The sequence below is a fragment of the Podarcis liolepis genome (genome assembly GCF_965112155.1).
Source record: "Podarcis liolepis genome assembly, chromosome: 5".
Taxonomy (NCBI): Eukaryota; Metazoa; Chordata; class Lepidosauria; order Squamata; family Lacertidae; genus Podarcis; species Podarcis liolepis.
In genome coordinates this window covers 42,859,809-42,874,376 of record NC_139556.1, presented here as the reverse complement: position 1 = coordinate 42,874,376, position 14,568 = coordinate 42,859,809, and the positions used below count along the sequence as shown (strand labels likewise).

Below are 14,568 nucleotides of genomic sequence, written 5' to 3'. Positions count from 1 at the left end.
CCAGCCAGTCAAACCTCTTTTAGGATTATTCATTTATTTATACAGGGGTTTAACAACAACAACAACAACAACAACAACATTGTGTTAAAGCATTTGTAGCCTGTCCTTCTTCACGAAGAGCTCAGCGTATGGGGGCAAAAGACGTAAAAACTAAAATATGTAATGAGCGAATGTTGCTGTTTTGGTTATTAGTAAATAGAATATGAATCCATTATTGTGGACCAGACTCTGTGATGAGGTATATATGACATGCCCTTCTCTTCTGCTCACTTGAATGGAAAGCACAAGGTGGGTGTGCAAAAGGACATATACACAGAACTATTCATTCGCTTGAAGTATATCAGGAAAGCTATGTACATCAAGGCTTGTGTGTGCATCAAGGAAAAAGAGGGATTTGGGGTTGAGGACAATTGTACTAATGCAAATGGCCAGCTAACATGAAAACCAGCATTTGGAGATTGCTCATGGGGTCTTAGCGTTTTTAAGAGGAGCTGTGGGGGAAAGGATGATTTGTTGTGGGCGAAATGTTGTTCCACACAGGATTGAAAGTGAAATCGTGCTATTTAAAAAATCCTATTCCTAGTTCCCACTGATTTGATCAAATTTAGCAGCAGGCCAGAGTTTCATACCATCAAATGCTCAACCTACTTAGATAATGTCTTGTGAGTTTTTACGTGGTTAGGTGAATCCTGGGTCAGACTGACTGAGCTGTTCTGACGAAAGTCTAGCAAAGGAGAATAGGCAAGATGGCGAGATGGGGTACACTTAATTCCATATTTGAATTCAAAATAACTTGCCAAACTATTGATTGCAGGCTTCTCCTTCTCCTTAATGGAGTTGGAGAACCAAGATTACAGGAAACCAACAACCTGAAGCCCCCTCTCTCTGCCACCCCTACCACCCCCTGCATCTCTTTATATTCACCATGGTTCACTGTGCCTTTTTCATGCTGGATGCGCAGCGTTTCTAAAAATGACAACACGTCTCCACAAAAGATGTGATTATTCTAAAAATAGAAGATTCTAAAGTTGCTGGGAACAATACACAGTTTTACTTTCTTTTTTAGAGAGAAAACTGCCTTTCACTAATGACTCAAATAGCTTATCATTGGGAACGATTTGTAATCACCAATATAAATGGGTAGCGGAGAGTTTCATGACATGCAGCCGTCACAAGTACAGAGATGACAGCTGTTGCCTATTCAGAGAGGACCATTCTCACCCACTAACGTGTCTTCAGGGTGACACAGTTTTGACATCGGCAATCCATTATATACCATAAAGCTTTTGGCTTGAGGTTTCAGTAGAGAAACTGGAGGGGTCACGAGTGCTGGGAAATGCTCTGCAAATTACAAAGGAAGCGGAATGCAGCAAAGTTACATAACTACATATACCTGGTTATGAAACTTGAACTGCAAATTACATAGAATATTCTATGGGCTGTTTCTTGTGAAAACAATACAGTTCATTATTTCTCTCAATTACTCTGACAATTCGTGTTCAGCCTCTCTTACAAGAGAGGAGGTGCTGGTCAAGAGACTGAACATTTGACAATGGAAGCCCTTAGTGGAAAGCAGATAATAGAGGAATTCCTATTTTGACCTAATGCTCAGCAAAATTGTATAAACTCGCTATATCGTTGTATTTTAAAAAACAAAACAAAACAGTAAGTTGGGCAAGTTGGCCCTTCCCTGCCAACATTCACTGGATTAAGCACTGTATGGCCATCTGGCTTTGAACTTGGTGGTCAAGAACCAGAACCTTAAGAGCTGCATTCATTTAGCACCACGGTCAGTTCCAAATAACTGCTCATTACAGGCATTTCAGTTTATGATTCAATCTGATAGACAGGAAGATAAACGCCAGTCCTTCCTCTATCCATTGCTATAATCACAGTCATCAGTAATATTGCTCTGCTTTCCTTTGAACCATATCAGCAAGGTCAAGGGAGGGGTCTTGTCAAATGGGCAGCCAAGGACTTCCATACACACTGCCCAGGCTTGGACCCTGGAAAGGTCACTTTGGTGCTGCTAATGCAATGGTTTGACCACCCCTGGAGGAGCACTCCCTTGTCTCACTCCATTGTCTCTCGAGGCACAGAGATGGCAACAACAACAGTAGTAGTGGTAGTAGTGGTGGTTGGTGAGGGCAGTGCTGCTTACCTGACTTCCCATCACTGCCATCACAGTGCTGTACTAGGTGGGGTGAGGTGGCAGTGAGGTTGGTGCAGAGCAAACATGCCAATGGAGCCAATCTGCCCCCCCTTGGTGTGTTTGCACCATGCCAGACTCGCTGCTGCCTTGCTCCTTATCCTCCTGGTGCACCACAGTGATGGTGGTGACTGAAGGTCAAGAAAGCAGCACTGTCCTGCACCACAACCCACTACTGAGAGTCATCTGTGGCTTTAATTTGAATGCAGATCTGTGAGTCAGAATACCATGAGCCACACTGAGGCAGATTGGGAGGGAAGGTAGAACTAGATCACCCTCTTTACCATGAGACTTGAGGCGACGTCTCTGTAGTGCTGGAAAGAAAGTAGCCGGTACCAGCAGAATGCAGGTAGTGGTGGCAGATCCTGCTCTGCCTGAGACTTCAGAATGGCTTGGACAGGTCCTACAGGTGTCTAACTGCAGGGATAGTCAACAGGGTGGACTAAAACTCCTGTGATTCCTGATCATTGGCCATCCTGGCCAAGGCGGATGAGAGTTTGAGTCCAACAACTTCTGGACAGTATCATGTTGGCTACCCCTGGATGATAGAATAAATGTAAATCATTTCGGTTTGCATACATATGGTGTGGGAAATGGTTTATGTAAAGGTTATTTCATTAGAAAATGAACTATGTTGGCCAGACTTCGCTACACATAGGCACTCCAGAGAGAAAGCAGCAAGTGTTGGTGGGGATTCAAAATGTAAAATTATATTTGCATCTTAAATATCATTTCACCATCTTGCAGACCTTGGGTGGCAAAGAGGAAAAAACAAAACAAAAACAAACTGAACCTGAATTACATGATTTGTGTTTCAACAAAGTGTTCAAATGTGTATAAGCTGGAGCATGGTATCATATTTTGAGGCACATTATAAATCATTTTTTAAAAGTGCCTTTCACAAAATCTTCTTAGGCCACAGGTTGCGGGGCATTTGCACAGTAGAAGTTGCACTGAGGTCAATGGCATAATTCTAAGGCCCTGATCTGATGAAAAGCCAGTTGTGCTTAAGTTCCACTGAAACCAATGTGATAAACTTCACTGATTTCAATGGAATTTCAATACTACAAACTTTAGTTGGATCAGAGCCTAGGAATCATGCCACTGATTTCAATGAGACTTCTTTAGCTGAGTTCTCTAAATACAGTATAATAAAGAAAGGAACAGAAGACTACTTTCAAGGCAATTGTTGCATAAAACATCTTTAACAGGGTTTTTCTGTTGTTGTTATTATTCCATATAGATGAAAGTAGGATTTGGAAGTTTATAAGTCAAGGGAAGGGAGGCAGTGGAAGACAGGCGTGCCTGGCGTGCTCTGGTCCATGGGGTCACAAAGAGTCGGACACGACTAAATGAGTAAACAACAACAAAGTCAAGGGAAGTGAATTCAAAATGTGAAAAAGCCATTGGGGAAAGGGTGAGTGTTAGACCTTTACTGGAAAAGAACACGTGTTCCCTACATATTTGCAAATCACCCCCTACCTTTCACAAGCAGAGTGAAATATTCACGTGGCTAGAGGCAAGGATTCAGAAACTGAAAATTGTGTCAGAAAACCTCTAAGGCACTTCTAACATCTTTCTCCGTGAAACCGCATCTTGGCTGCACAGCTTCCAACATCCTCATGAGTCATGCAACCATACCTTTTAATTGCGGAATCAAAGAACGGTGAAAAGATGCAGGTATTCCAATCTGAATTAGTTTTGTGGCTGTCCTGTTATAATGCATGGCAGCACCATTTGTCTATGCCCCTTTGCCCCCACCCCTTTTGGTACCCATGATTAACTCCTCAGCTGATGTGATGCTGAGGACACACAGCATGTCGTGGTTCCATGGCTGGTCTGCATTTTCACAGTTCCTTATACGAACTTCAGAAGCCACAACAGAAATGATTAAAAAATGGGTGATATGCAACTCAATCTTACTTAAGAGTAGACTCACTGAAATTAACTTCTTCATGTCCATTGCCTTCAATGAGTCTACTCTGAGTAAGTCTTAGTGAAATACCACCAAGGGTGTAGAAGAACAGTTCTGGCAGCATGAACATAAAGTAGCTGCTTTGTTTCACGCTAAAGGTGCAGAACTATTCACTGAAAACTAAGTAGCTTCTGCATATGTGCAAATTATGAAACATGTAGGATTTCATTAATAAAGTGCATTAATTAAACTGTGCAATGCTTTTGTTTTGTAACTGAAACAGTGTGAGTTCTTTCCCCCAAACATGTACAGCAGGCTCTGTTTTAGCAACTCCGTTAAATTAATAGCCTTTTCAAATAAGCACTGTTTTTATTACTGCCTTCCTGCTAGGGACTAAACTGTGAATAAGTTGCACTTAGGGATATAAAACTTTAATACATAACCACATTAACCACGGATGATGATTCTGGCCTGCTTTACCTTTCCTTAAACCCGTGCTGAATTTAAACACTTCTGCTGCTTATTGCAATGATCATTGCTGATCATTGCTCTCTGGCTTATGTCACGGTGTTGCGTTGTGCCAGAAGCAGTTTAGTCATGCTGGCCACATGACCCGGAAAGCTGTCTGTGGAAAAACGCCGGCTCCCTCAGCCTGAAAGCGAGATGAGCGCCACAACCCCATAGTCGCCTTTGACTGGACTTAACCGGCCAGGGGTCCTTTACCTTTTTTTAAATTCCACAATAACCAAGAACAATCTTTAAAAAGGCATCACTACACTTTCCATTCACCTCATTGCTAGGAATAGGGCTGTAAGACTGGCAAGCTGATAAAGTATAAATCCTAAGGCTCGCTCTACCAGCACCAAAGTGCATTGCATGAATTGCATCAAACTCCCAAACCATTACACTGAATAAGTAAGATAAAAATGCTGCAGTATCACAATGTGTCAAATGCGCCATTATGTTGGAATTGCTGTGACTTTGTGATGCCTTTGCAGACAGTTACCGTATGCCAGCACAAATGATTAGAGCAACACACACTATACAAGAGCTGATGATTATTTTAATACAATAATTTTAATACAATTTAATAAAAAAGTGAAAGGAGCTTTAATCAAGCTCAGTCCTCTGCATGCATGGAAGAGATCTGCACATATTGAAAGCAATTGGGTACATGCTGCACCAGAATCTGACAAGTTCGTTTTTATAAAGAACTAGCTCTAAAAAGGGATGTGGGTGGCACTGTGGGTTAAACCACAGAGCCTAGGACTTGCCGATCAGAAGGTCAGTGGTTCGAATCCCAGTGACGGGGTGAGCTCCCGTTGCTCAGTCCCAGCTCCTGCCCACCTAGCAGTTTGAAAGCACGTCAAAGTGCAAGTAGATAAATAGGTACCGCTGCGGCGGGAAGGTAAACGGCGTTTCTGTGCGTTGCTCTGGTTCGCCAGAAGCGGCTTAGTCATGCTGGCCACATGACCCAGAAGCTGTACGCTGGCTCCCTCGGCCAATAAAGCGAGATGAGCACCACAACCCCAAAGTCGGCCACGACTGGACCTAATGGTCAGGGGTCCCTTTACCTTTACCTAGCTCTAAAAAAGAACTTGCATTGCTGCAGGTGCCACATAATGCTAACACATTCTGCAGTTGTAAGAGATCAGTCTTTTAGGGTGGCAACACCTACGCTGTGGAACTCCCTGCCTATTGAAATCAGATAGGCCTTTTCATTGTACTCTTTCTGCTTAAAACATTTTTGTTTAAGCAAGCAAATTTGGACCTGTAGAAGTTACGAGTGTTTAAATCAGTTTTTGGCTTATTGCTAATTATGTAACTAGTTAGTAAATGTGTGGAGGGGTTTTAAAGAGGGAAAAAAATCCCTGTTTTGTCTTTTATTGATAATTTTAAGGGTTTATTTTACTTTGTAAAGCACTCTGAGGTTTAATGATAACCAAACAGCATATACATTTTGCTGAATTGATTAAATATCGAACACGTGCCTTAACTCACTGAAATCAAACACTGAAATCCATGGGTTTTAAAATGCATCTAATTCTGTGTTAAAATTGTGGTTAGCATGTGTAGCTCATATTTTCTTAAACAAAAACATTGTTTATGGAGTTGTTGCTATGATGCAATTGGCAAGAGGACTGGGGGGAAAGTTGGGAGAAGGGGAGCAGGCACAGTTAACCAGATGGGGGCCCTGTCTTCCAAGGGTGACAAGGCATGCACACTGATCCACTCGTCTGGAGTAACAGCAAGAGCTTTTATAGAATGTCAAACTGCCTGTACAAGTGGGTGGTTTGGCATCTAAGATGCACCTCAGCTCCTGATTAGCTGCCAAGTCTAATTCTGGTTGGGCCACAGTTGCAGCTGAAGAATTTTCATGTAAAGAACACAACGCCTTCATCCAGCTTACTGTTTTGAGACTAAGATCCCAGCATGTAACATTTGTATTTGCTTTCTGTTTAATTATTATTATTATCATTAATAACCATCCCTTTCCCCAGCTATATATTTAACTGTGTTTCTAATAAAGTTAAATGCATATATTCAATGGTGTGCAGTAATGTAAATAGCGCCATGGATGGGAACTATAGAAATATACCCAGCTAATACTTAATCCATCACAACTTTCTCTAAATGGTATGTCAATCTATGGGGAGTTCAAAACATGTGTCTAAACTAATTCCAAGTTTTACCTTGCAAAATAATAGCCTTATAACACTAAAGTACCTACGTCTGTCTTTGTAACACAGAAAATGTCAACAAGGTAAAAAGAACTGGAAACAAATTATTTTTGTCTAGGGTAAAGATGGCCTCCACAGAGCTGTTCTGTAAAGAAGAAAGTTGAATTCTCGAACAATACAGCTGTATGGTCCATGTTCCAAAAACAAAGCCCTGATTTAAAACTGTTCTTATAAAAACAAATTCTAATTTAACACGACCACAACACTTGCCAAATTGTTACATGCGCTGGTAGCAAAGACTAGGCAACTATTAGGTTATCAACAGCACAGTGCAATTTGGACTTTAAAAACCTGCCAGGTAATACTGGCTGAATTGACCCTTGAGATAAAGTTTTAGGACTGCTGCCTTCTATTGACATCTCCTATAAACTTGGACTGACACCACTCTGTTAATGGCACCCAGCAAGGATAATTTCATGCTTCTTTATCATCCAAATGGCACCCTCTGATGTGGCCAGTGATAAGCAATCAGATCATTGGTCTCATCCATGGTGTTTCTGGATCAAATAATACTGGAATTGAGTGAGAAGAAGCCACATTTCCCACCAGGCTCTTTTCTGGTGAGTTGAGAGGGATCTCATAAGATATCCCTCAGTAAGAGCATAATGCAGGGGGGAATCAGTGTGCTAGCTGCCAGATGTTATTGGACTCCCTCACTTATCACCCCTGACTATTAACCATGCTAGGGGTCTGATGGTAGTTGTGGTCCAACAACATTGGCTATCCCTGGTCTAATGAGTCAACATTTCCATGAATATTCCACATTCTGAAAACCCTCAAGTGCAAACCTGTGAAAATTTTGTATGTTCTGAGAATCTTGATGAAGTTGGCCTAATCTTCTCTGGTTTTACCAGAGTTTAGCAGATATACTTTCTTCCCCAGCTTCTACTTCCAGGGATGAGGAGATACAAATTCTGAACTGGTGGTGGTGGCACTAACAGAGATGCTGAAATCTAAGGTCTCACCACATTGCCCTGTAGTTTAGAACAGGAAAGGGGAGGGGCACATATAGCATAGGCCAATCCACCTGTCTGTCCCTGATTTTACCATGTTATTTCTTTTTTGTGGTGCTGGTGTGCACTGGTGTTAGTGTGTTTACCAAGTAGCTTGGATCAAATAAAACTCTGCACACGCCCTGAGACTTTGTGTATTTTGTGGCTTTGAGCAATGAGCATGGTGCTTCACCACACAAAAGCAAAATGGGAATAAAATAAAATGACTTTGTTAAGACTTTTCCACATCACAAAATAATGTAAGCATTGGCTGTAAGGAGCCTTTCAAAAGGGATGGAGGCAGTAAAAGAAACATTAAGAGGAAGAGGTAACGGTGCCATATCCTTTATTATATGGGCTTGTTCTACTAAAAATACCTACTGCATACTGAAGCACTCTATATTAGAGTCTCTGGAGTTGCAATTTTGATTCTTATCCACATGCACAGAGCATTAAAAGAATCTAAAACTTTTAGATATATGAAGTTTGCCTGCATTAAAATCTTTTGCACTTTCATCCCCGGGTTGTAGTAATCTTGGCAGGGGTTCGAGCAGACAGCAGGTGAGCATTAAGATGCAAGCTTCATGCATACCCTACAGTCAGCAGAAAGCTTAACTGAAGCATTTCAACCATAAAATGCTAACCCTGGCATTCATTTTCACAATTCTGTAGGGAAAGAATTGCTTTTTGCCAGGGACTTGCGCTTCAAAAACAAATGCTTACTGCATTCCTAAATTGCAGAACAGCCCCCATAGACTCTGAGTACAGCCAGAATAAAAATGAAAGGGAATATTCTTAGCTAGCAATCCTATTCACCAAACTGTGGGTTCTTCAGCCCTTGAACAAGTGCAATTCTGAAGTAGAGACAGCTGTGCCCAGTGAAGCCAATAGGAAGGTGGCATGATCATGGGGGAAGGCCCAGTAGGAGATTGCAATGAAGGCAGAGGCACCTCAGAGACCCTGGTGTGGTAGTGTGGCTAGCCATGCAATGCGTGACTACATGCATACCCCTCAATAGTCCCAATTTGAGGCAGGACACCCCAGAATCACAGAAGCGAATCCTGGCTTCTGATTAGATCCCAGAATGTCCTGGAGGGGGGGGTTGTCTGCCATGTGCCAGTGTGTGGGACCAAAAGATGCTTGTATTTTGGTCCAGCGCTTTTGTACAAGCGCTCAGGAGCAAAACAACTACAACAAGCATCCCAATTTTGATCAGCGGGATGTTAAGAGGGCATGTGACCATAGTGTCCTCAATCTCTAACTCCTGAGTGGGGAAGGCACTCTCTTCCACATCCATCCCAGCTAATGAACTCTTTCACTTTCCATTACTTTATACCAAGAAGGAAGAACTCCATTACTGGTCTTGGCACTGCATATTTACAGATCCGTTGGCAAGGGTCTTCTTCTTCTTTGGCAATCACTTGTAGCCAAGTAAGATTGTCTTCCATAAACACGGTTTGAAAAGTGAGTTCGTAAGTGGCTGTGGAGGCCAGTTCTGGATCCACACCTCCTTCCACAGTGGGGGCATAGGTTTCTGGGTGGGAGTTGATCATGGTGAGGGTTTGCCAAGTGTGCCTTCCTCTTAGCACGTTTCTCCCTTTCATCCTGAGTTTGAGTGCCTTCAAAATCCATGACACATTTGTTAAAAGCTGTTCTCCAATTGGAGTGCTCTAGTACTCTGGTACTCTACCTCCTCCTTCCACAGGAGACTGCTTTATACCAGTTCAAACTATTTGTCCATCTAGTGTTGTCTACATTGATTGGCAGTGGCTCTCCAGGGTTCCAGACAGAAATATTTCCCATGCTCTGCATGCAGAACAGTTGCTCTACCCCACTGAGCAACAGCCCTTCCAGTGCTTTGAATGATGCCCCATGAACCCAACTTGGAGAAGGAAGGCTCCTTGCCATGACTGCCAACCCCAGCTCTGATATTCCTTCATCAAGAGATGGTGTTTGAGATGACTCTTGGCCTTCTAAGCTACACCTTCCCAACGAAACAGCCACATATCCTTTCTGTGAACATTTGTGCACTGACAATTCGCTTATACAGGGGAAATATCCTAGGCAGAATGACCCCTGTCCTGAACCTATAAAAGCCTATCGGCCTTTTTCTTGATTGTCATGTGAGGATGGGCAACCTTTCTTCGGCTGAGGAATTATTTTTGCTCCGATTTTATGCTCCGTTTCTCAGGATATGCTCTGAGATCTTTCATGCTGACTTTAACCTCATTCATTTCCTCACTGCCAAAGGCTTTTGTGTGTATTTTTCGGGATTCCCTGCCTATCCAGGGCCTGCCAGTTCCACTTTCCTGCCAGACATTCTTTGCCCTCCTGAGCAGCCATAATGGCTTTTCTAAATCACCTGCTGCATTGCGAGCAAGAGAGTGCCTTCTCTTTTGATTGTTCAAGAATATTTTCTGGCTGAATGCAACAATAAGCATCTCAGAGAAGCAGCCCTGGTGGCATGCTGAAAGGGGTAAGAAAATGAAAGAATGGAAATTTGGGCAGCTCGGCTCCTGAAGCATCCACTTGCAAGGAAGCCAGCTTTCAACATTTTCATTAGCCCAGCGGAAAGAGCAATCTTGAATAATACAGTGGTTATTTGGCAGAAGTAAAGCAATTCAATGGGCATCTTCCCTTAATGTCATCGACAAGCAGCGGAATATAAGAGTCTTGTATATCTTTTTATTGATAATTGTAGCTAATGGGACCCCACTGTAAGAAGAACGTATGGTCCTTGCAAGTTACGGGATAAGCGAGCTGAACTTAAATCTCATTGATTTTAAAGAGGGCTAAGTTACATCTTGACTTAATTTTCTCTACTGAACCTGTTCAAGGCGCTGTGGGTTAAACCACAGAGCCTAGGACTTGCAGATCGGAAGGTTAGCGGTTCGAATACCTGCAACGGGGTGAGCTACCGTTGCTCGGTCCCAGCTCCTGCCAACCTAGCAGTTCAAAAACACGTCAAAGTGCAAGTAGATAAATAGGTACCGCTCTGGCGGGAAGGTAAACAGCGTTTCCATGCGCTGCTCTGGTTCCCCAGAAGCGGCCTAGTCATGCTGGCCACATGAGCCAGAAGCTGTACGCAGGCTCCCTCGGCCAATAAAGCGAGATGAGCGCCGCAACCCCAGTGTCGGTCACAACTGGACCTAATGGTCAGCGGTCCCTTTACCTTTACCTTCAAAGAGGTTCACATAAAACAATGTAAATATTCATTTAACTTTTAAAAAAACACAGAGCAAGTTGATAAAAATATAAATAAAACCAGCGATATTAAAATAAAAATGCATGCTAAAATTGCTTAATATTAATCCAACCTGCAGCCTACAGAGAAAGATGCCGTGACTGTTCTGATACTCTATGGTGTTGATCACAAGCCTACCCAGCAGGTCAGAAATGAGAAATGGGGCTTTCTTGTGCATGAAGGGTTATGGGCAGAGCCTGGCATCCCTAGACCTTGCCCAGGCTAGCAGTGGCAGGGTCAACATGATCCGGACACCAATGTGCTGGGAGCAGAAAGCCGGAACTGAAAGTCCATGCAAGCAGATGGCTCCAGCGACAAAACCAGTGAAGCAAATGAGCTGAGTGTCTGTTTAGACAACATGTTTTCCAACAGATACAAGGAGATATATATATATATATACACACACACACACACACACACACACCTCAGGGTTCTTATAAAACCTGTACTTAGGATGGGAGCGGAAGAGAGGAGATAGGGGCTTGAAAGAACTTCTCTTAGCTTGAAGGTGTGTGTACAAAAAACCCATGCTGAACACACAGGGGAGACAGCGGGTCATGTCACTTGGCATTGTGTCCTATATCCATATATTTAGCTGTGAGATTGGCTCTTTAGGGTGAATGGAGATCTGCCCCACTGACCTCAGTTGTCTTCACCTGCTCACCTTCTAACTTCTTTTTATTACTACTTCTGTTACATTACTATCCCACCTTTTCTCCAAAGAGCTCAAGCTACCCCTCTCCATTTTATCGTCACAACCCTGTGAGGTAGGTTAGGCTGAGGCACAATGACTCACCCAGGGACACCCAGTGGGCTTCATAGCTGAGCAGAACCCTGATCTCTCAGGTCCTAGACCAGCAGTCTAACCACTAGTTCACACTGGCTCTCTTACAGCCAGTCTGGTGCTATACCAGGAAAGGGGATGGGGACAAAACCAGAATTAATTGGCTCTGCCTGTCATTTGCTCTTGCTCTGCCCACCCTTGGCCACTCTACTCTTCCCCCCCACCCCAGTTCCAATGGGCATCATTCACCAATGTATTTGGCAATAACTTTGAAAGAGCCTACCCATGTACAGCTGTATGATCATAGCCACTTACATGTGATCAGGACCATGGGGGAAGCCTACATCTGTAAAACTGTAAGCATCTAATTTTACATTCACTCTGTACTTGTTGACATCAGGGGGTGGGAAGAGCTACTGGATGTGGCTCCACTTCTAAGTCCATGAATTTAGTGACTGTGTTGTAGGTGCGGGGAGATGTTGAGATGCCCCCGGATTTCCACTTCTTAGTGGATATTGCATGCTTCTAACATTTGTGTGAATAGTTAATATTTTAATAATAATAATAATAATAATAATAATAATAATAATAATAATAATAATAATTTATTTATACCCCGCCCATCTGGCTGGGTTTCCCCAGCCACTCTGAGCAGCTTCCAACAAAATATTCAAATACAATAGTCCGTCAAACATTAAACGCTTCCCTAAACAGGGCTGCCTTCTAAAAGTCTGGTAGTTGTTCTTCTCTTTGACATCTGGTGGGCGTTCCACAGGGCAGGTGCCACTACCAAGAAGGCCCTCTGCCTGGTTCCTTGTAACTTGGCTTCTCGCAGTGAGGGAACCGCCAGAAGGCCCTCGGTGCTGGACCTCAGGCTTTACTTAACCTTTGAATGGCAGGCATAAGTTGTTGCTTTAGAACGTAAAGTTATTTTATTTTCATGGGGAAAGAACCACAACATTATGAACATCCAACTTGACCACTTTCAAGAAGTGTGAGATTCTGAGGACAACAATAGGAGTCCTCTTAGTACGAAGTATGTCTGCCGCATACGTACCACCCCTGCCCTGTTGTTCCATGACTTCTGCATGCAAAGCTGAAGGCAGCTTGTAAGTGGGTTCAGTCAAACATACAAGCCTCATCATGATCAGGAAATCTGCCTTATTCCTGAATGTGAGTAAGCACATTCATCAAAATGTCCTCTGTCCAAAACCCTAGACTGCCAGACTTCGCAGACAATACTGAGCTGGTCTGACTTGGTATCAGACAGCTTCCAATGTTTCTACTTGAAAGTGAAGATGCTTCTTAAAGTCTTTAACAGCTATCTCTTTAAAGCCAAGGAATTCACAGTTTGCATAGACCCATGCAAACTATTCGATTAAACCAAACCATAAAATTGTTTTTATATGCATCACTATTCCCTTTGAACGATAATGGATAGGATCCACATTTGCTATCAGCCTTTGCAAACTCTTCTGTGTTTAATTGACTCTCTTTTGTCTACCTGACATTAGCAAGAACAAATCCTGCTGATGGATTTTATGCTTCTTCATGCATATAATTAAAACCTGCAGCAATGCTGTTAGTTTCCCCTTTCTCCAACATATAGATCTCTTCCCCCACCTTTCTGGCTGCAAACCACATGAATCTATATATGCCAAAGTAGTACATAGCATGCAGTCCCACGTTCCTGAGTGTCTCTTACTCATCATGTAGGCTAGAATGCTCTCAGGTGGTAAGAAGCAAGACACTTATTGACTGGCAACAATAATTTAAGACCTCTACCTGTGGTTTGAAAGCATTCTGCTGTACAAAATATATTTGAACAGCTGTAGATAATCTCCCAAGTCCAAATCACTGTAATCTTCTGGATTACATTAAATATTCCATGTGTGAATAGTAAAAAAAATAAAAGTGTGGGCAATTGTTGTCTTGTATAGGCATATTTAAATATCATAAGATACCCAGCAAAGAAATGCTCCTTTCCCAACACCCTGGAGCAGGTTTTGAGGGTGTGCAGGGGACTGCAGGGGAAAAGAAAGGAAGGGAAAGATCCCTTCTGCAAGCAGAAGTCCGTTCCAATAGAAGAACAGTAGTGTAGGAAATACGACCTCAGTGGTTGCATCTTCTAAACATTTCAAAAATAAAACCGGCCCCTCTCATATCTGTGATAGTAATTCTTTGGAACCATTAGCTGCCCTACAAAATGGCACAGTGAAAGACAACTGGCCAAAGATCATGAAAGGGAACAAACACAGTGAAAATGGAAGAAAACCTAACATCAATTTCAGTGAATTGCTCTTTTAAATTGCAATGGCAGCTTTACTATTGACTCTGGCTGAACCTTGGGCTTTGCACCCACCCACCTTAAGCCTTCCATTGGACTTCTTAGTTGTGATGCCTGCTGTGGCACCCTAGAAGTTCTGCACCCAGTGCAACTGAACCGGTCATGCTCCCCTAGATATGTCTTTGCTTTGCACAGAAGATGTGCGGACATGTGAAGGGCTCCTCCATGCAAGAAGTAATCAAGCTGATTCCTCTCTTGGAATTTGCACTTCCATGCTTCCATAAGGGTTTTGAATTTGTAACATGCAAGGAGGAATGTGGTTGGGTTCTGGAGGAGCAGTTGATGAGGCAGACATAATTTTTTGCCTGCAAAAGGCTGAAGGCAGTCTTGAACATA

The 14,568-nt window shown here is 42.8% G+C and overlaps 1 protein-coding gene across 1 annotated transcript in view; it reads right to left on the bottom strand.

Moving 5' to 3' along the window:
• Positions 1-14,568, bottom strand: part of STK32C (serine/threonine kinase 32C) — a 160,140-nt gene that overhangs the window by 71,499 nt on the left and 74,073 nt on the right. The window lies entirely within an intron of this gene.